Genomic DNA, 23897 nt, shown 5'->3' with positions numbered 1-23897 from the left:
CCAGGGCCCACTCCCATACAGCAATGGTGGGGCCCAGTGGTGCCCACGGCTATTCCAGGAACTCGTCAGGCTCCACTAGAGGTGCCCAGTTGATGGTAACGCCCACTTTTGACAAAATCGTGATTTTTGCTGCAGTGGAGGATGTTTCAACGCATCTTTCAAAACTTGAATTTCGTTAAATTAGTGTTTAGTTTTGGCTGCCGATTCGATTAACCAAACGGCTAATTTACCATTCTCCTTTAAAATTGCTGTGGTGAATATTTGACGACGAAAACTAATGAGTGTTTTCTCGGAATACTTGTTTCGTTATAATAGTCGATTCTTCAATTATGGCAGTTGTGCTTATGCTTATGAAAAAAAAAACATGTATCGCCAGGTTCCACCGAGATTTGAACTCGGATCGTTGGATTCAGAGTCCAAAGTGCTAACCATTACACCATGGAACCGACATGGTGTTGTCTGAGTGAAACCACTGTCCTGAGAAAAGCACTCAAAAGTAAACCGTATGGTGCGAATTGAAATGTTCAAGAAGTGGTGCAAAAACAAACCCACCGAAATTTTCGCGGCAGAAAAATTGTCTACCTCTCTCAAAGCAACAAAAGTGCAACTCAAACCTGTGCTCATTGGTATTCTTTAGCAAGTTCTAGCACATCACATCAACCAATCGACCAACCGCCGAGTGACGACGCCAGGCTGGCGATGGAGGCGATCCTGTTCAACGGCCGATTGACTATGAATGATGATTTGTTGTGTTCCACCTCCCCGTGTGTCCGTTTAGTCGAGAATGACGATGTTTACACAAATTGGACCTTCCAGCAGCAGCAGCAACGGAATAGGTAGGTAGCCGTCAGCGGACACTCCTCCGCGCTTCATCAACCCGCGGACATCACGAGAGCCGGGCCCAAACCCAAGCCAGTTGTCCGGGGGAAAAATGGATCGAGTTTTATTCGCCACCACAAGTCGGGCCTAGGATGATGGATGATTGTTATGATACCCACCCTGCTGCTGCTGCCATATGACTGATTGATATGTTGTAATAAGCGAACTGGGAACAGGGAGTGAACCATTCGACTAATCTTCTGTTTTTCCCCCTTTTTTGGTCTGTCAGGCAGCGTGTTTGAGGTCTAATCATTAAGTGATTGAAGCGGTGCAGACTCGGTTTTTGATCGATCGAAAAGAAATGCGTTCGGAGATAATGAATGGGCAAAAGTGGTTCGGTTTGTCTTGGCTGAACCTAAGGGATTTTCTTTTGTATCCAACAAGTAGGTGATAAGTGACTTATTTTATACCCGTTTGAAACTTTGAAGTTAACCAGAAGAGCAGTTTTATTATATCTGATATAGGGGTAACTCTACGCCAACTCACACGAAATCGGAAAAGGTTGCTCCGATTTGTCCTAAACTATCAAATCGGGCGTCCAATTTTACATAAATGTCCCTTTGACACCAAATTTCACTTTTTTCGAATGTTCAGGAATTGTCGTACCGCCCCTCCGTAACGAGATATCGAAAAATGGAACTCGGATACTTGATCAGGAACATGAATTACCCCTTAGAACAAAGTTTCACGCAAATCGAAGAAAAACTGCTGTGTGAGTTGGCGGCGAATTACCATAAAGTAGGTATGTAACAGACATGACCAAAATAACGTAGGACTAGCGCATAAGTTAGGATGAATATCCACTAGAACAGAGTTGGTTGGAAAATCATCGTTACGTCACGCTAACTTTACTTTATGGATGACGCCTATGCAGGTTGTATTATTTTTTTAACAGCTTTTGTACGGAATCAGAGTCAATGTCGATAAAAAAACGTTACTTAATCCACCCTAGGGTGGTTGGTGCCTTCCTCATATTTAAAGGGTGCTGTCCAAAAAAGACACAAAAGGGCGGTGTTTTTCAGTGTTTTATCAATTTGACTCATTATTCATACCACTAGATTGGGTAGTCAGAGCTTCATATTGCAGGGCACTTAGGTGCTTACAACTTATGATTGGGTAGTCAGATCTCCAATCTAATTCGTGCCCGTTGAAAAGGTATTTTGATTACCTATCCAACGACAGGTTGCATGAGAGATCCGGACAACGTTTTCATCAAAATATCTGAGATCCGGCCTCCAAAAAGTGCATAAATAACACTTAAGTGCTTATAACTTTTGATAGGGTTGTCAGATCTTCAATTTCTTGGACGCATTGGACAGGTCTTTTGATGACCTATCCAACGACAATTCGCATGAGAGATCCGGACAACGTTTTCATCAAAATATCTGAGATCCGGCCTCCAAAAAGTGCATAAATAACACTTAAGTGCTTATAACTTTTGATAGGGTTGTCAGATCTTCAATTTCTTGGACGCATTGGACAGGTCTTTTGATGACCTATCCAACGACAATTCGCATGAGAGATCCGGACAACGTTTTCATCAAAATATCTGAGATCCGGCCTCCAAAAAGTGCATAAATAACACTTAAGTGCTTATAACTTTTGATAGGGTTGTCAAATCTTCAATGTCTTGGACGCATTGGACAGGTCTTTTGATGACCTATCCAACGACAGGATGCATGAAAGATCCGGACAACGTTTTCATCAAAATATCTGAGATCCGGCCTCCAAAAAGTGCATAAATAACACTTAAGTGCTTATAACTTTTGATAGGGTTGTCAGATCTTCAATGTCTTGGACGCGTTAGAAAGGTCTTTCAAATACCTTTCTAAAAATGTATAGCATGACGGGGTTTCTTACAAAAACCACCCTTTTTACAATCTTCCGGACTTAAGTCAAAATCGTTTTTTAGCATAACTTTTGAAGTACTTAACTAAACTTCATAATTTTCAATAGGGACTTATGGGACCCCAAGACGGATCGAATGAGACCAAAACGGTCCAAATCGGTTTAGCCAGTCTCAAGATAATCGAGTGCATATTTTTTTGTGCACAGACCCACATCCCTACACACACACACACACACACACACACACACACACAGACATTTGCTCAGAATTTGATTCTGAGTCGATATGTACACGTGAAGGTGGGTCTAGGAGGTCAAATTAAGAAGTTCGTTTTTCGAGTGATTTTATAGCCTTTCCTCAGTAAAGTGAGGAAGGCAAAAACCCGTTCCACAGCCGTATCCTGAAGAAACATCCTGTGGAGTGAATCCTTGATGAAACGAGAAAGAAAAATCTCATCCAATTACCAACTGACGGGCTCTCAACGGCTGACGACTCGGTCAAGTAAAAGATGGTCTGGTCCGGCAATATGAAATGCCGCTGGCTTTGCCGGCACTCTGGGGGACCCATAATTCAAAGGGACACACAAGTGTGCCTTCCTCGGTGATTTGGCGTTTGATAAAATAATGAATCTCACTCTATTCTGACGTATGAAGACGTATTGATGTCTACGCCCTGGGATCAGTTGGTGTCCTGCGTCTTGTCCGAGTTCTCTGGCTTAGTTGTGCTGTCAGATACAAACACTCCACTTTGGACGCCCCTTGGTCGGCACAAATTGACGCGAGTAAAATAAATTAGCTGCTCTATTATGTTGGTCGTCGTTGCCGCGCGCTGAATGCTAAGCTGCACGGTCGGGAATTTTTATCTTGATGGGATGTAATTTATCACAATGATGGCTGGCTGACTGACTGACTGTGCAAAGTACCACCACCACCGGTTCTCTGTCGGCGTTGGTGTGGTCACGAAGAATGAGGAAGACGATGAGCTCGAGGGAAAAAGTCGATTCGTTTGTTCGTTCTCTCGTTTGCAGAAGTCATTAATTTTAAAAACTTCTGAATCACATTCCCAGATAATGTGCGATTTTTGTGCCGGGCTGCAGAGAGGAGATTTGATAAATGACGTCCAATCAAACGGAATATAGCTGGTGGTGGTGTGGTTTGCCGGAAGCGTAATGACAGAGCTGTTATTTAGTGGTTCGTAATCAATTAACACCAAAGCTGCTAGATTCCCTACAGGGGATGAGTTTGAGAAAAACGGAAATTTTAGCATTAACCAGAACAAAAGAATTCTCCTTGGTAAGTCTCATCCAAAATGAGTAAAATACTCCGAATATCTACTTATTGTTGAGTCATGTCAGAGCATTTGTCACACGGCTCATGCCAGAGAGGTGAAGTGCCCTGCCTTCGATTACAGCGAATGATTAAGTGCAAGAGCAGTCGAGCGCCTCGGAGGAACACATCTGAGTAAATATACACATCACCAGTTGGTACGTACATAAATCATTATTCGTCGTGTTTCCCACTCATTTGTGTCACCGATGTGCTCCACTATGCCACGCTCGAGTTCCACTCTCTCTCTTCAGTGCTAGGGCATTATGGCGGCAACGAAAGCGCGCGACCTGACGACGACCGTGATAGAACATAGATCATGTTATCCGGTCGGCAAGGTTTTACAGTTGAAATTTGTTTAATACGGATTGTTACTTTTTAACTAATATTCAAATTCACTCTAAATTCTAGAACCAAGAGCTGTGAAGGTGCGGTTAGAACTAAAGTCAATCCTTTTTAAAAACTCACAGAATCCAAACATCTCTGTTGCATAATTTCGTTCTACTCTATAATATAAGATTATTAGAAACTGTTAACATCCAGGCACTTATCCCACGAACATTATCAATGTCATCTCAGTCGAAGTGAGAATTGTAGTCGAAAGAGTCTAGAACACATTTAAAGTCAAAATTGACAGATTCTGAGAAGCTGAAGTCGGTGTCGCTAAATCATAAGAAGCCGGAGTTGCCTAGTTATCATTTAGGGGAAAGTGGGGCAAGTGTAACAAGCTAAGGAAATGATCGTTGTAACCCATCAAAAACGTTAAAAATCTGTCGGATTTTTTAATTATCATCTTATTTCAGGTCTTGACTAAGACTTTGATAGAACAAGTTTTAAAAAAATCCTGTTTTTAATGCAAAAAAATGATTTAAAAAAAATGATTTTCCGTACGTTCTACTCAACTAGTGGGGCAAGACGAACAACCCGTTGGGGCAAGAGGAACAATGCATGAAAAAACATGTTAATTTGCTAACAATTGAACTGTTATCACTTAGATACATCAGATTAGGATGTATTTGAAACATTTCTTTCATTTTTAGATTAAATAATAGTATGTTACTAAAAATTTGATCGCTTTTACGAAAAAAAAATATTACTTTGATGAAAAAAGGGAAATTTTCATAATATCACTATATTTTGCATGGACAATTTTTTTAACAATTGTTTACCAGTTTTTAAGAACGTTTATGTATTTATTTTCCAATAAAATATGTTGTTGCAGCAATTCGTATTTTTTTCCATACTAAAAATGCATATGGTACACTTGCCCCACCTGAACAAGATTTTTTAAAAACTCTCAACAAAAATAACCAAAAGTTAAATCATACTTTAAAATAGGTGCAAGTCATTGGTAGGGACACTACTGATCTAGGAAAAATTGCATTTTGATAAAATGAGCCTTAAAACGAACCCTAAGCCTTATTTTGTACTTTCCAAATATTATAAGAAAACAAAGGGTTTGAAAAAAACTTCATTAAATCTTATGCTCCGTGGCGTTTACGTCGTTTTGGCGGTTATGTGGTAGTAGAATCAGCTAATTGCATTGTTAGCAACAATTCCTCATACTGGAAATAATCAAAATTGTAAAAATTACGGCCGTACGAGCGATTGTTCCTCTTGCCCCATATGGTCGTCTTGCCCCACCTTCCCCTACTTTGTATGGAAGCTGTTGTTGGAGTCGTAAGAGTCGGGCCATTTCGGAAGGTCGTAGTCACTAATTCTTCAGAATCCGGAGTTGAAGTTGGAGTCAGAGCCGATTTTGGAGTAGCTGAAAAAGTTAGCAGCCCTGTAACTGGTAATATCTAAAAGAATTCATCCGTTCAACTCGAAGTCCCTCTGTAAAGGTTCCAGGGGCGACCACGCCAGCTAATCGACGACGTTTGCAGCCGATGTGGATTCGTGTTCCGAGGGTAAACAAATTAATCACTTTCCGTCCCAGTCGGCTCAGTCAGTTGAGCTCGGAACATTCGGAAATGTTTGGTTTATGGCTGCCACTTTGCTTTGCCTGCCTGCTGACTGCCTGCCATGGTCGGCGCGGTTCGTTTCGATTCGCTTGGCATCAGCAGCCATAACACAGGACAGGATCAAAGGACGAGAAAAATGAATTACAAACATGCCACTGCCTTTTTCATCAATCATCTTTTGATGTGACAGTTGGAAGATATATGCGGTGTGTGTGTGCGTACATGTGCTGGATTTCGAGTATGATTTGTATCGTTGGAATAGTGCGCTAGTGCGAAGTGAGGTACCTTAAGGTGAGGCTTATTATTCGCTGCCATGTATTGATTACTGCTTACTGGTGGGATACGTCTTTTGTGGTCAAGAAATTGGAAAGTCATGCCTTCGATCGTAATCAATTCTCATTTGGGACTGTTCATCATTCATCATTTTGGACTGCGCGGAAACGCGTTTCCTGGTTGGTATAGAAATTGTAATCTAATTACAGCTGATGATGGTGATGATAAGGATTTTTCATGAGTCGACGATTAGGTTGGAGTTTTTTTCTTTTAGTCAAGGCACAAAACCCGAAAATAGCGATGCAAGAAGCAAATCGTGTAACAGGCCAGTTTTTTATAGATCTAGACTAAATCGACCCTCCTGAATCCGAATCTGCCTGTTGATTTTCCCGATTCTCAAAGGGAACCGAGATATTCAAGATGGCGTCCAATATGGCGGCTGAATGGAAAAATCACAATAAAAAGATTTTTAAGTTCAATCAACTACTCAAATTCAACTAAATTGGGGTCGCTGAACTCGAATATGATCCCTAGAATACTCCAAAGTACTCAGGGAATGTGCAATCCAAGATGGCGGCCAATATGGCGAAGTTAGAATATTGGAAATGTTTATACAGAAATGTAACAGGCTATCAACAGGTCAAATTTAACTAATTTGGGGTCGCTGAACTCGAATATGACCCCTAGAATACTCCAAAGTACTCAGAGAATGTGCAATCCAAGATGGCGGCCAAAATGGCGAAGTAAGAATATTGGAAATGTTTATACAGAAATGTAACAGGCTATCAACAGGTCAAATTTAACTAATTTGGGGTCGCTGAACTCAAATATGATCCCAAAAATACTCCAAAGTACTCAGGGAATGTGCAATCCAAGATGGCGGCCAATATGGCGAAGTTAGAATATTGGAAATGTTTATACAGAAATGTAACAGGCAATCAACAGGTCAAATTTAACTAATTTGGGGTCGCTGAACTTGAATATGACCCCTAGAATACTCCAAAGTACTCAGGGAATGTGCAATCCAAGATGGCGGCCAATATGGCGAAGTAAGAATATTGGAAATGTTTATACAGAAATGTAACAGGCAATCAACAGGTCAAATTTAACTAATTTGGTGTCGCTGAACTTGAATATGACCCCTAGAATACTCCAAAGTACTCAGAGAATGTGCAATCCAAGATGGCGGCCAAAATGGCGAAGTAAGAATATTGGAAATGTTTATACAGAAATGTAACAGGCTATCAACAGGTCAAATTTAACTAATTTGGGGTCGCTGGACTCAAATATGATCCCAAAAATACTCCAAAGTACTCAGGGAATGTGCAATCCAAGATGGCGGCCATTATGGCGAAGTTAGAATATTGGAAATGATTATACAGAAATGTAACAGTCTATCAACAGGTCAAATTTAATTAATTTGGGGTCGCTGAACTCGAATATGACCCCTAGAATACTCCAAAGTACTCAGGGAATGTGCAATCCAAGATGGCGGCCAATATGGCGAAGCTAGAATATTGGAAATGTTTATACAGAAATGTAACAGGCTATCAACAGGTCAAATTTAACTAATTTGGGGTCGCTGAACTCAAATATGATCCCAAAAATACTCCAAAGTACTCAGAGAATGTGCAATCCAAGATGGCGGCCAATATGGCGAAGTAAGAATATTGGAAATGTTTATACAGAAATGTAACAGGCAATCAACAGGTCAAATTTAACTAATTTGGGGTCGCTGAACTCGAATATGACCCCTAGAATACTCCAAAGTACTCAGGGAATGTGCAATCCAAGATGGCGGCCAATATGGCGAAGTTAGAATATTGGAAATGTTTATACAGAAATGTAACAGGCAATCAACAGGTCAAATTTAACTAATTTGGGGTCGCTGAACTCAAATATGATCCCAAAAATACTCCAAAGTACTCAGAGAATGTGCAATCCAAGATGGCGGCCAATATGGCGAAGTTAGAATATTGGAAATGTTTATACAGAAATGTAACAGGCAATCAACAGGTCAAATTTAACTAAATTGGGGTCGCTGAACTCGAATATGACCCCTAGAATACTCCAAAGTACTCAGACATTGGCAATCCAAGATGGCGGCCAATATGGCGAAGTTAGAATATTGGAAATGTTTATACAGAAATGTAACAGGCAATCAACAGGTCAAATTTAACTAATTTGGGGTCGCTGAACTCGAATATGACCCCTAGAATACTCCAAAGTACTCAGAGAATGTGCAATCCAAGATGGCGGCCAATATGGCGAAGTTAGAATATTGGAAATGTTTATACAGAAATGTAACAGGCAATCAACAGGTTAAATTTAACTAATTTGGGGTCGCTGAACTCAAATATGATCCCAAAAATACTCCAAAGTACTCAGAGAATGTGCAATCCAAGATGGCGGCCAATATGGCGAAGTTAGAATATTGGAAATGTTTATACAGAAATGTAACAGGCAATCAACAGGTCAAATTTAACTAATTTGGGGTCGCTGAACTCAGGCAATCAACAAGTCAAATTTATCTAATTTGGGGTCGCTGAACTCGAATATGACCCCAAATTAGTTAAATTTGACCTGTTGATTGCCTGTTACATTTCTGTATAAACATTTCCAATATTCTAACTTCGCCATATTGGCCGCCATCTTGGATTGCACATTCCCTGAGTACTTTGGAGTATTCTAGGGGTCATATTCGAGTTCAGCGACCTCAAATTAGTTAAATTTGACCTGTTGATTGCCTGTTACATTTCTGTATAAACATTTCCAATATTCTAACTTCGCCATATTGGCCGCCATCTTGGATTGCACATTCTCTGAGTACTTTGGAGTATTTTTGGGATCATATTTGAGTTCAGCGACCCCAAATTAAAATACAAAAATACAAAAATACAAAAATACAAAAATACAAAAATACAAAAATACAAAAATACAAAAATACAAAAATACAAAAATACAAAAATACAAAAATACAAAAATACAAAAATACAAAAATACAAAAATACAAAAATACAAAAATACAAAAATACAAAAATACAAAAATACAAAAATACAAAAATACAAAAATACAAAAATACAAAAATACAAAAATACAAAAATACAAAAATACAAAAATACAAAAATACAAAAATACAAAAATACAAAAATACAAAAATACAAAAATACAAAAATACAAAAATACAAAAATACAAAAATACAAAAATACAAAAATACAAAAATACAAAAATACAAAAATACAAAAATACAAAATACAAAAATACAAAAATACAAAAATACAAAAATACAAAAATACAAAAACACAAAAATACAAAAATACAAAAATACAAAAATACAAAAATACAAAAATACAAAAATACAAAAATACAAAAATACAAAAATACAAAAATACAAAAATACAAAAATACAAAAATACAAAAATACAAAAATACAAAAATACAAAAATACAAAAATACAAAAATACAAAAATACAAAAATACAAAAATACAAAAATACAAAAATACAAAAATACAAAAATACAAAAATACAAAAATACAAAAATACAAAAATACAAAAATACAAAAATACAAAAATACAAAAATACAAAAATACAAAAATACAAAAATACAAAAATACAAAAATACAAAAATACAAAAATACAAAAATACAAAAATACAAAAATACAAAAATACAAAAATACAAAAATACAAAAATACAAAAATACAAAAATACAAAAATACAAAAATACAAAAATACAAAAATACAAAAATACAAAAATACAAAAATACAAAAATACAAAAATACAAAAATACAAAAATACAAAAATACAAAAATACAAAAATACAAAAATACAAAAATACAAAAATACAAAAATACAAAAATACAAAAATACAAAAATACAAAAATACAAAAATACAAAAATACAAAAATACAAAAATACAAAAATACAAAAATACAAAAATACAAAAATACAAAAATACAAAAATACAAAAATACAAAAATACAAAAATACAAAAATACAAAAATACAAAAATACAAAAATGTAAAAATAAAAATCGAAAAATCTGAAGGGATGTTCCAAAGTGAGTAAACAGTTGGTGGTATCGTTACAAATCGACCGTGCTCTGCTAGTTTTTATCCGCGTTGGACTCTTTAACTAGTCTAGAACGAAGCATTAGTGAGTGCTACAGCTGTGAATAGTGAAGGTTGAGCCTGACTTTTTAAATCGACCCGCAAAACGGAACAAATTAAGTCCGCTTTGGCACGCTGTATTCGGTTGACCCTTCAGCATCATCTCGCTCGGTACGGTTTATAGTCTTTTTCGTACGACCCTCTGAAGTTACGACTGACAACTAACAAACACAGTTGTCGTCTGTCTCGCTACTGCTATGATGGCTGGCCAAAATAAAAACAAACCTGGGGGAAAAAACAGTTCGACCAAGCGATCCAGAGAAGACATCAGCATTTCCGACGAGGTGGAATCTTTAAGCGACCTGTGGACCAACATGAGAATGCTGCTCTCCGACAACAGTTCCCGACTTGAATCGAAAATCGATGCTTGCAAAGCTAGCATTGATACCTTGGAGAATGAGTTTGTGGCGCTACGCAAAGAGTGTGAAGATAAGATGGGTTACCTTCATTCAACTATTGAAAACGTCCGCTTCGAACAACTACAAACTGCCGAGGACGTGGGTAAGCTGGAGAGAGCCGTGGAGTTGATTGTTTCTGGGGTGCCCTATCAAGCGAACGAGAACCTTGCACAGCTTTTTGCCAACATCTCCACTGTGTTAGGCTACCAATCCGGACAACTCCCGATTGTCGACTTACAGCGCTTGTCCAAATTACCCATTGCTGCGGGAAGTACGCCCCCGATACTCATCCAATTTGCTCTGCGGAATGTGAGGAATGAGTTCTACAGGCGCTACATGGGTAGTCGTAGTCTCCCACTGCGTCACCTTGGATTTGATGCGGAAAACCGGGTGTTCATCAATGAAAACCTCACCAAGCTGTCCAGAGTCATCCGAGCGGAAGCGTTGAAGCTGAAGAAGTCCGGTAGCGTTGTCCAGGTGTACACCAGAAATGGAGCAGTCTTTGTGAAGCGGCGTGGTGCGACTGAAGCTGAACAAGTGCGAAGCATCGATCAACTTCTTCCTGCTGAAAAGTAAATCCTTTTCCCTAACGATCTTCTTCTTCCTTTTCTCTATTTTCCTTGGTTCCACTCCTGATTTTCCTTTGATTCCGTCCCCTCCTAAAAGCAAAAAAAAAAAAAAAACCAAAAAAAAAACATAAAAGAAAAAAAAAAAAAAAACTAAAAAATACAAAAAAAAACCCAAAAAAAAAAGAAAAGAAAAATAAACTTAAAAGTCTGTAGGGGACAAAAGACACTTGTTCCTGAGCTAATGACTCAGCCGTAGGGGAAACCCGGCATTTTGTGTGTCGGTCGCCTAACTTACAATGTTTCCAGTGGACACTCCGGTGAGCTGGACATTGTACGTTAGTGGTCCTTCGTAGGGGGGAAGTCAAACCCCCAGAGTTATTGGAGGCCACCGACGGCTGTTCCCTAGCCAATCCCTTTTCCTTAAACGTTTTTCTTCTTCCTTCCCTTTCCTCCTATGAATCCGATCCCTAGTTTCTCCCATGATTCCTAAATCCTTCCTAAAAGTCAAAAAAAAAAAAAAAAACAAAAAAAAAACTAAAAAAAAAAACAAAAAATAAAAAATACAAAAAACCAAAAAAAAAGAAAAGAAAAATAAACTTAAAAGTCTGTAGGGGACAAAAGACACTTGTTCCTGAGTTAATGACTCAGCCGTAGGGGAAACCCGGCATTTTAGGTGTCGGTCGCCTAACTTACAATGTTTCCAGTGGACACTCCGGTGAGCTGGACATTGTACGTTAGTGGTCCTTCGTAGGGTGGGAAGTCAAACCCCCTGAGTTAATGGAGGCCACCGACGGCTGTTCCCTAGCCAATCCCTTTTCCTTAAACGTTTTTCTTCTTCCTTCCCTTCCTCCTATGAATCCGATCCCTAGTTTCTCGGTTGACCCTTCAGCATCATCTCGCTCGGTACGGTTTATAGTCTTTTTCGTACGACCCTCTGAAGTTACGACTGACAACTAACAAACACAGTTGTCGTCTGTCTCGCTACTGCTATGATGGCTGGCCAAAATAAAAACAAACCTGGGGGAAAAAACAGTTCGACCAAGCGATCCAGAGAAGACATCAGCATTTCCGACGAGGTGGAATCTTTAAGCGACCTGTGGACCAACATGAGAATGCTGCTCTCCGACAACAGTTCCCGACTTGAATCGAAAATCGATGCTTGCAAAGCTAGCATTGATACCTTGGAGAATGAGTTTGTGGCGCTACGCAAAGAGTGTGAAGATAAGATGGGTTACCTTCATTCAACTATTGAAAACGTCCGCTTCGAACAACTACAAACTGCCGAGGACGTGGGTAAGCTGGAGAGAGCCGTGGAGTTGATTGTTTCTGGGGTGCCCTATCAAGCGAACGAGAACCTTGCACAGCTTTTTGCCAACATCTCCACTGTGTTAGGCTACCAATCCGGACAACTCCCGATTGTCGACTTACAGCGCTTGTCCAAATTACCCATTGCTGCGGGAAGTACGCCCCCGATACTCATCCAATTTGCTCTGCGGAATGTGAGGAATGAGTTCTACAGGCGCTACATGGGTAGTCGTAGTCTCCCACTGCGTCACCTTGGATTTGATGCGGAAAACCGGGTGTTCATCAATGAAAACCTCACCAAGCTGTCCAGAGTCATCCGAGCGGAAGCGTTGAAGCTGAAGAAGTCCGGTAGCGTTGTCCAGGTGTACACCAGAAATGGAGCAGTCTTTGTGAAGCGGCGTGGTGCGACTGAAGCTGAACAAGTGCGAAGCATCGATCAACTTCTTCCTGCTGAAAAGTAAATCCTTTTCCCTAACGATCTTCTTCTTCCTTTTCTCTATTTTCCTTGGTTCCACTCCTGATTTTCCTTTGATTCCGTCCCCTCCTAAAAGCAAAAAAAAAAAAAACCAAAAAAAAAACATAAAAAGAAAAAAAAACAAAAAAAAAACTAAAAAATACAAAAAAAAACCCAAAAAAAAAAGAAAAGAAAAATAAACTTAAAAGTCTGTAGGGGACAAAAGACACTTGTTCCTGAGCTAATGACTCAGCCGTAGGGGAAACCCGGCATTTTGTGTGTCGGTCGCCTAACTTACAATGTTTCCAGTGGACACTCCGGTGAGCTGGACATTGTACGTTAGTGGTCCTTCGTAGGGGGGAAGTCAAACCCCCAGAGTTATTGGAGGCCACCGACGGCTGTTCCCTAGCCAATCCCTTTTCCTTAAACGTTTTTCTTCTTCCTTCCCTTTCCTCCTATGAATCCGATCCCTAGTTTCTCCCATGATTCCTAAATCCTTCCTAAAAGTCAAAAAAAAAAAAAACAAAAAAAAAAACTAAAAAAAAAAACAAAAAATAAAAAATACAAAAAACCAAAAAAAAAGAAAAGAAAAATAAACTTAAAAGTCTGTAGGGGACAAAAGACACTTGTTCCTGAGTTAATGACTCAGCCGTAGGGGAAACCCGGCATTTTAGGTGTCGGTCGCCTAACTTACAATGTTTCCAGTGGACACTCCGGTGAGCTGGACATTGTACGTTAGTGGTCCTTCGTAGGGTGGGAAGTCAAACCCCCTGAGTTAATGGAGGCCACCGACGGCTGTTCCCTAGCCAATCCCTTTTCCTTAAACGTTTTTCTTCTTCCTTCCCTTCCTCCTATGAATCCGATCCCTAGTTTCTCCCATGATTCCTAAATCCTTCCTAAAAGTCAAAAAAAAAAAAAAAAAACAAAAAAAAAAACAAAAAAAAAAAAACTAAAAAATACAAAAAAACCAAAAAAAAAAAAGAAAAGAAAAATAAACTTAAAAGTCTGTAGGGGACAAAAGACACTTGTTCCTGAGTTAATGACTCAGCCGTAGGGGAAACCCGGCATTTTAGGTGTCGGTCGCCTAACTTACAATGTTTCCAGTGGACACTCCGGTGAGCTGGACATTGTACGTTAGTGGTCCTTCGTAGGGGGGAAGTCAAACCCCCTGAGTTAATGGAGGCCACCGACGGCTGTTCCCTAGCCAATCCCTTTTCCTTAAACGTTTTTCTTCTTCCTTCCCTTTCCTCCTATGAATCCGATCCTTAGTTTCTCCCATGATTCCTGAATCCTTCCTAAAAGTTATGTTCCTGTCACGCTATGGATGTCTGATGACTACTGGACCTGAATTGCTGAATTATGGACGCTGCTGTTTCTGACTATTCCTGATAACTGCTGGGATGCTGTCTCCTGATTTGTCGGAAAGCTTGCTGGGGCCACTCCACGTCGATGCCATTGGAATTTCGGGCCGTTGCTGCTCTGGTGTCACGCTGTAGTCGCTTGCCGGCGTTAAGCGATTGGATTAGTTCCATTTTTGGTGCGTGCATTTTCTTTTATCTCTTTTTTGTTATTTTCTTGGTCGTTTTGTTAACGATACTTATTGAATTAGTAATCAAATAATCATGAATGAATCTGCATTTAGTTTTAAGAAAAGGTTCTCTCTAACTATTATTTATTCTGTTGTTTTTGGTGTGGTGACTAAATCATTTTCTATCTGCTACGTTTTTCTTTTTGATTATGGATGATTTACCTAATCATGCCTCAGCAAATCCTTTAATCCCTAAAGCTGTTATGAATGCTGCAATGTTGAGTGATAAAATCAATATCTGCCACATGAATGTTCAGAGCCTTTGTGCTAGACGGTTTACAAAACTTGAAGAATTGAAACAAAACATAATTGGTAGCAAATTAGATATTATCTGCTTTACTGAAACTTGGCTTGATACCTCCATCAATGACTCCTTAATTGCAATACAAGGTTTCGACGTGGTGCGTAATGATCGGAATCGCCATGGAGGTGGAATTTGTGTATATTTCAATCAAAAAAGGTTAACGTGTCGAATACTTAAAAATTCAAACAATTTAGCAACTAATGAAGGTCGTTATACAACTGAGTTTCTTATATTAGAAGTTATTTGTGGTGATAGTAGATTTTTACTATCTGTTTACTATAATCCACCTACGTTAGACTGCTCTTACAGTTTGCGATCCCACATTGAAGAGTTTTGTATGAACTATGAAAGATCTTATTTTATTGGCGACTTCAATACCGATATTCGTTTTCAAAACAGAAGAACAAATGAGTTTGTGGAAACAATTTCTAGCATGTCACTTTCATGCATAAATAATGAACCAACTTTTTATCACAACAACGGCTCATCACTGTTAGATTTATTGTTAACTGATGCTCCAGATTCTGTACTTAAATGCAATCAAATTTCTATGCCTGGTGTTTCTAACCATGATCTAGTTTTTGCCACTTTAGATATAACTTCACGCCGCGAGTCTGTGGGTTATTGGTTTCGTGACTACTATCATTATGAACAGGAATCACTAAATGTAGCTTTCAACCGCATCAACTTAAATGAATTTAAAAGTATTCATGACTCTGACATTCTTCTCAACATTTTAAATAATCGTTTATATATAATTCATGAACAAATTTTTCCTCTTCGCTTTAAAAAATCTCAATGTAATTCGTGGTTTAACTCTGACATTGAAAGAGCAATAATTAATAGAGATCTAGCCTACAGAAATTGGAAAAACTGCAAGACTTCTGCAAATCGAGTTCATTATAATAGAATGAGAAATCTTGTCACTTCTCTTATAAGACAAGCTAAATACTTTCATGATAGACAACGCATTAACACAAACCTTCCAGTTAAGCAACTCTGGAAAAATATAAAAAACATTGGAATTTCAAGTTCAGAGTTATCCAATAGTAGCTCTGCTCATTCGGCAGAAGAGATAAATAATTATTTTGCATCAAATTTCTCTGAAATCGACAATTCAATTATTCACTATTCTCACTCCCAAAATTCGTTTCATTTTGGTCAAATTGATTGCAATGATATTATTATCTCTTTGTTTTCTATTAAGTCCAATGCGGTCGGACTTGACCTTCTTCCCCTTAAATTTCTTCAAACCATCTTACCACTAGCATTGCCTTTCATCCATCATTTATTCAATACAATAATTTCTACATCTAAATTCCCATCTCAATGGAAACGCGTGAAAGTTATTCCAATTCTTAAGAAAAGAGGAAACTCGGATATTATGAATTTGCGCCCAATAAGCTTGCTAAGCGTTCTATCTAAAGCTTTTGAGAAGATAGTTAAAGATCAAATCTCACAGTTCATTGCTGATATGAATTACTTGCACCCATTTCAATCTGGCTTTCGCAAAAACCACAGCACTGAAACAGCTCTCATGAAAGTTCATGACGATGTTGCGCTTGCAATCGATAAGAAAGGTGTCGCTATTCTCTTATTGATCGATTTCGCCAAAGCGTTTGATAGAGTTTCGCATGCTAGACTAATCAATAAATTAATTTCTCGTTACAATTTTTCTGACTCAGCCGCAAAGTTAATTGAAAGTTACTTAAAAGATAGGTATCAGTCTGTTTTCTCCAATAGCACTTTTTCACCTTTTATACTCTGTGAATCTGGGGTTCCTCAAGGTTCCATACTAGGTCCCCTTTTATTCTCTCTCTTTATCAATGATTTACCACTTGTATTGCGTCACTGTTCAGTGCATTTATTTGCTGACGATGTACAAATTTATTACTGTGTAGCTCCAAATTTAAACATGAGTGTAGTGTGCGAAAATATAAACTACGACCTAGAACAAGTGATAAATTGGTCGGTATCTAATCTACTTCCCATTAATCCTTCAAAAACGAAAGCTTTGTTAATTCACAATCAAAGGGAAACACCCGAAACACCCATTATAAAAATGAATGGAATAGTGATAAACTTTGTAGTTGAAGCGAACAACCTTGGTGTCATCTTTAAAAATAACTTGGCATGGGATGCTCAAATTAATTCCCAGTGTCGAAAAATTTACATAGCTCTGAAACAATTAAACATGAGAACTAAACATTTAGATACAGCTATTAAATTAAAACTTTTCAAAACGTTGATCTTCCCGCACTTTATATATTCCGATTTCATATATTCTAACGCACTGGGCGCTTCGTTGGACAGACTTCGTATTGCATTAAATGCGTGCGTTCGATATGTTTACAACTTGAATAGATATTCTCGAGTCTCCCACCTACAAGCGAATCTCATTGGATGCAATTTCTCAAAATTCTGTAAATATCGTTCTTGCGTTCTTCTTCATAGAATCATTAGATCAAGATTACCCCATTATCTTTATGAAAAATTGATTCCCTTTCGTAACACAAGAACCCAAAGTTACGTTATTCCAAATCATAACTCCTTTTACTACAGTCAATCATTCTTTGCTAGAGGCATTGTAAATTGGAACAGCTTACCAACCAGTATTAAACTCGTTATATCTAAATATACTTTCAAACATGATTTGCTCACCTACCTTAACAACACGAATAATTAATTAGTTTAAGAGAACCTATCACTGTGTAAAATTAGTTTTATTGAATCACGCAAGCACACAAATTGTAACAATTAAAAAGATTTTATCTTACGTTACATGAATAAATAAATAAATAAATAAAAAATAAATAAATAAATAAGAATGGCATTCTACTAGAGAACTTCTCAGCGTTGTTCCGAGGTAGCAGGGCCCAAGGTGCGAATGAAAAATGAACGGTGGAAAGAAAAATGTTATATTCTTTCATGGCAGAGCGTGAACTCATTAATCATTTCTTTTTTTCGAGTGTCATTTTCAGACGTTCTCTCTCGTATCCAAAAGTGAGTGTTGAATCAACAAAAGTTTGTAAGTTGAGCCCCTCTGTCCGGTCGGTGGCGTGGCCTGGTGGGTATATCTAATAGGATGATATCTGTTTTTCTTTGCCTCATTCTCTCCGCAGGGTGGGCACTCCACAAACTCATCAATCCTCACTTAACCTGAAAGCGCGGGACTTTGATCAACTACTGTCTGTGTGTGTGTGCTTCTGTAGATAGACATCGCGCGGCGCAAGTCATGCCCGTCCAAGGCTTACCAGTTTCTTTTTCGGCAGCAGCTCGTATTACGGAAGCCTATGGGGTCGTGCATAAACCACGTGGCCTTTTTTGGAGAATTTTTGACCCCCCCCCTCCCCCCTCATGGTTTTTCGTGGTTTCATGCCAACCCCTTCCCCCCCCCCCCCTATATGGCCACGTGGCTTTTTCCTCCCAGGTGAAAAATCTTTTAAAAAAACAAAATAAGTATAGATTTCAAAAATGTTTATCCACAAATGATATACCGTCAGTGGTGGTGACTTTTGGTCAAAAAACGATATTACTGTTGTTATTTCAACACAATAAAAACATTTCAAATTATATCGAAATAAATAATGTTGGGGAATGTTCCTGAATGATTTACCAACATTTTCCCAGAATATGGCTAGTATAATCACACCGTTCATAAATGCCAATCGTTTTAAAATTAACTCAAACTCACCCTTTAGAGGGGGTGACATTGGGTCAAATAGAAAACATTTTAATTTGTGTGAGTGCTGTAATACCATTAAAATCAATTTAATAATATATAAATAAAAACACTTAAAAGTGTGAAAAAAGTATGACATCACAAAGTTTAAGGTAAATAATAACAGCATACCAATTTATTGAAATGGTACAGAAAGTAAAAAATACTCTCAACAAAACAAGCAACTTAGTAAAACATATGTATTCAAAATTATGGAATTGCAGTGCGGCGATTAATTGCATCCAGATTAAATATGCTTTAGGAATTAAAGCTATTTTGTTCTATAAACAGCATTCATGATTTAATTTAAATGCGCTTTTAAATATTTTCTTAAAGTCAAAATTAATAAATAAAAAAGTAAAAAGTTTTGTTTCAGGAAAAAAATATTTTCATTTTATTTTAAGGAAAATATCTAGTTATGAAAGCTCCTAGTTAATATTTATTTTATTCCAAACATTCCTAAAAATCCAAACTAAATATGGCAATATCTCAGCAACAAAGCAACAAAAAATTTCTTAGCATTTCAAAAATATTTTTTTCAAAAGTGGGCAAACATGGGCACTAATTTTTTTAAATTAATAACTGCAACTATTTTTTTTAAAAAAGTTACCTAAAAATAGATATAACTTGAAAACGGTGCTCTTTATGAAAATTTCTCTAGTGTACTTTTAGATTGCAAATTCGATTTTACATCGAAAAATTAAATTGGAATTAAGTTGCGGTCAATATTCCGATTTTTTTTTAATCAGTAATGATTCAAAAATTCATAACTCAAAGAAGACACCAAATCGACCAAAAATTTCTTCAAAAGATAACGATTTTTTAGTTTTCATTGCTGCCAAATTTGTTTGGAAATCTATATGGACAAACTAATGATGCAAAATGGCTTCGGCAACAAAAAAGTTCCAGACGGATTAAAAAAATCAAAAATTAAAATTAAAGACTAAAGACCGATTTTGTGTAGAATTGCTCGGCTGTACAAACAAAAGTTATGTGAAAATAATCGAAAAAATCGATTTCGTGTCTTTGGCAAAGTTGTAGACAACGCGCTAAAAATCATTCTTTTAGTCTTGGACATCCACATTGTTTAAGTCTTACTCTTACTTTAAATTGAATTTGCTATCGACTACGTGTTTTGATAAATTTAAAAAAAGATTGAGCTAAAATTTGGAATTTATCTTATATTCTTTTTCAGTTGTTTAAATAGGCAATTATCTACGATTTAAGATTTTTGATCCAACTTTTGGTTGCTGAGATATTATCTCAAAATCAATACAATAAAATATTAAATATAAGTTATTTTTTCAATCTTTTCAATATCTTTGATATTATTAACACTGGGACGCCCAACGCATGTCCAATATACACGGATGCCCAAGCCTCCCTAAAACGTTGGAACGGTAACTTCAACTCGCAGGTTTTTGGGCTTGTCTCCGCGGAATTTCGGACGATTTTTTTTACTACAGCAAACAAAAGTTGGAATGACGTTTTTGATCGCATAAATTACAGATTTGATCAAATCGAGTTCTGCAAAGTTTAAGGACCTCTAGACATCCTTATAATTCACTATAAAAAATGTCCCGGTTGGTTGAATAAGCCCGAGAACCAGCGAGTTGAAAATACCGTTCCATCTTTTTTGAGGAGTTTTATTTATGTTGATCTTTAACGGCATTGTATTGAAATTTATTTCACAAATTGATACAGGCATTTAAAAATTAAGTGACTCTTCAAAACTTAAATTGTTTTAATGTGTCTATATTAGGGTGGGTCATTTTTTTTCGAAAGTGCTCGGATCCGGCTGAAATAAGGTCTATCTTGTAGAGGGTACCCATAGGGACTCTCATACCAAATTTGAGCTCATTTGGTTGAAAACTGGCTTGTCGCTCGGGGGTTAAAGTTTACATGGAAATTACTATGGGAAATGCGTGATTTTACTTCAAACGCTCCTACAGGCTAAGCGACAAACTTTAACCCACACTTACACTAGGTAGCCGTGTCGGGGATGGTCCAAGGAACATTTTTCTCTAAGGGTTCATGGTCATCCGTTCAACCCTGAGCTTGCGCAACGCGGATTTATCCGGCGGCGCCGGATTCCTTCAAAATATCCGTTTTTATGGTCAACGCATGCTGCAAGCTATGACAGAAGCATTGTTTGAATGAATGGAAAACGCGACGCCAAACGTCAACTCACTCAAATGTAAGCAGAAAAAAAAGGTTCAGCATTGTGGTTTCTACTTTTTGCATTAAATATCAAATTATTCATAATTTTTTCATGCTTATTTCTAGAGCGGTATGCGGTACGCGAATTAAGGTATGCAAGAAACATAATTGAATTAAAAAAAAACCCTTCATGTGGTAGGACTTCGTAGAGGGAAACAGTTAATCGCACAGGGCCGATGGAATCGACGGTGAGGGGTTCGCGAGGTGTTTACCGGAGTAGTCATCGAAATGGCAGGACACGTAGCGGTAGTTACGGTTGGACTTCGTGGAGGGAAGCGGTTGATCGACGCACAGAGCTATAGCCGGCTTGGGGTTCGCCTGGCAGAGCCAGTGGTATCGTCGGCGAGATGTTCACCGGAATTGGCCTTATTGAAGCGGATAATTTATCTATTTGTAAAAAAAAACATACTAAGAAAGAATAGCTTTTTCTTTATTTTTTTGAATTTTAGATCAATAAAAGTTATTTTAGTAAGGCTTCATGATTATTTTTAACTGATACAATTCACTTAATCTTCTACTGCATGCTCATCTTGACTGGACCAGTTCCACCTCGTCGACTCCCTTCCAACTAACCAGGAACGGCCGTTCGCCGTTTTCTTCGGTCACTCCTTCCAACTTCTCCACCACGTGTCCTTTTCAAATCCGTTTTTGGGCCTTCGTGCGTTTGGCCGGAATCACCGGAGGCCCCCATCTTTTTAGGCCCAATCCATGTTTGAGTTGAAGATCGCTTGTCGAGGCTGACCCGCTTCTCGCCTTCCTCGCGCGCAAATTTCTCCAGAAGATCCTGGTTGAGTTGAGATTTTCCTCCGGTGTTCAGCTGCTTTCGGAATCCTCGCAACCCTTCCTTTCAGCGCCGGGTTCTCTTCACAACGACTCGCTCAACGACGAACTCGGATTCGGCGGCCATGTTTTTTTTTTAAGTTGCTTATTGAAAACCATTTTTTTAAAGTAAAAACACTTAGTTGATGGAAGAGCGCAAACCCTCACATTAGCTTCCAAACAGTGAGTTGACGTTTGGCGTCGCGTTTTCCATTCATTCAAACAATGCTTCTGTCATAGCTTGCAGCATGCGTTGACCATAAAAACGGATATTTTGAAGGAATCCGGCGCCGCCGGATAAATCCGCGTTGCGCAAGCTCAGGGTTGAACGGATGACCATGAACCCTTAGAGAAAAATGTTCCTTGGACCATCCCCGACACGGCTACCTAGTGTAAGTGTGGGTTAAAGTTTGTCGCTTAGCCTGTAGGAGCGTTTGAAGTAAAATCACGCATTTCCCATAGTAATTTCCATGTAAACTTTAACCCCCGAGCGACAAGCCAGTTTTCAACCAAATGAGCTCAAATTTGGTATGAGAGTCCCTATGGGTACCCTCTACAAGATGGACCTTATTTCAGCCGGATCCGAGCACTTTCGAAAAAAATGACCCACCCTAGTCTATATATTTGAGTGGTTTTATCTCAAATATGAAGTTGAGGGTATAGTATATTTTCTCAGCTTCAAGAAAAACTAATATTTTCAGGAAAGGGCACCTTTGGCCCCTATTTTTTAATCTTTAAATTAATTAAGACAAAAACAATGTTTGCTTGAAGCTCTTTTTTTTCTCTAAAAATCTAAAATGTTTGCCCATGTTTCTCTTTGGCTCAAGAGATGTTCCCTATTAACATTAAAAAAAAAATTAAAAAAAATACCTACTACTTTGCCGATGGATAGTAAACGTGTATTTTATGAAATGTTATGTAATAGAACAATCCGAATTGTGTAACCCATGAAATAAGGAATACCTTTTAGACCAAAGTATTCATCAATTTTTTTGGTAAATCTTAAAGTATGTATCGTTCGATTTTTCGTTACTGGTTATTTTTTAATGTTAGACGTTTCACTTGCAAATGAGGTAGTGAAACTGAAATTTTGCGCGATAATCCTGAAATTGGGGTTTTTAGTTTCTTTGTACTTAAAAAAATATTGCATGAGAGAGGAGATACAAGATATCTTGGGTTTGTTTTAAGTGTCAAAAGGAAATCTTTCGATTAAGATTCTTCGATCACTTATAGGACCAGCTACGGCAATTAGCTAAGATCTAAGATTTTGAAAATATTTTTTTTTCGCAGAGAATCATTTTTAGACACTTCATTTATAATACATATTTATTTTTTTGCCTTGTAACGAAAATCTTATAAAATTGTCAGCAGTCTTTTTTTAAGTTGTTCGAAAATAGAACTATCGAAGACTACATCTACTTTCAATGCAAATTTGCAAGCACATTTTTAGCTACAAGATACCATCAACAAAAAAATGAAATTTTGTTTGCATTTTGGTACGTATTTTTTATGGTATATTAACTTTGGATACTGTCACTTTATTTTTTAACAGCTTTTAAACTTTTGCAAGACGTAGTTACATGAGTACATATTAAAAAGTGTACATTCAATAACAGGCTCAAAGTATTGATATGAATCTGCCAAAATATATAATTCAATATTGAATTGGATAATATTATGACATTGAAATATAAGTAATAATTTTAAACACAATAATTGTATGGTTTTGAAGTGTAACAAAAAATGTATGGATATAAGTAAACTCAAAACGCGTATTTTTTTGTTTTTTTTTTCAAGAAAAGATTTTTTTTGAAAGGCCACGTGGTCAGCCGTCGACCCCCCCCCTCCCCCCCATGGCTTTTCATGGTTTTTTTCGGTTGGATTTCGGACCCCCTCCCCCCCCCTAAGGAGACCACGTGGTTTATGCACGACCCCTATTCCTAAAACGGCCGAGCAGGGCTCTTGACGTTGGAACTACTTCTTTTCGTGATTCGAAAATTGCTGCTTAACACTTTCACCCTCTTGTCGCACACACACACACTTGATAGATCTTTAT

General features: G+C 37.8%; 1 long non-coding RNA gene and 1 other non-coding gene across 2 annotated transcripts; one reads left to right on the top strand and one right to left on the bottom strand.

Moving 5' to 3' along the window:
• Positions 1 to 374: 374 nt before the first annotated feature.
• Trnaq-cug (transfer RNA glutamine (anticodon CUG)) lies at positions 375 to 446 on the bottom strand. Its single transcript has one exon. It is a non-coding gene; the product is annotated as a tRNA-Gln (tRNA).
• Positions 447 to 20595: 20149 nt separating this feature from the next.
• On the top strand, positions 20596 to 21499 carry LOC128093161 (uncharacterized). Its single transcript, XR_008212280.1, has 2 exons — positions 20596 to 21016; positions 21089 to 21499. It is a non-coding gene; the product is annotated as an uncharacterized LOC128093161 (long non-coding RNA).
• The last annotated feature ends 2398 nt before the right edge of the window (positions 21500 to 23897 follow it).

Source organism: Culex pipiens, chromosome 2 (assembly GCF_016801865.2).
Source record: "Culex pipiens pallens isolate TS chromosome 2, TS_CPP_V2, whole genome shotgun sequence".
NCBI lineage: Eukaryota > Metazoa > Arthropoda > Insecta > Diptera > Culicidae > Culex > Culex pipiens.
The sequence above is the reverse complement of the archived record's forward strand: the minus strand, read 5'-3'. Positions and strand labels throughout refer to the sequence as shown.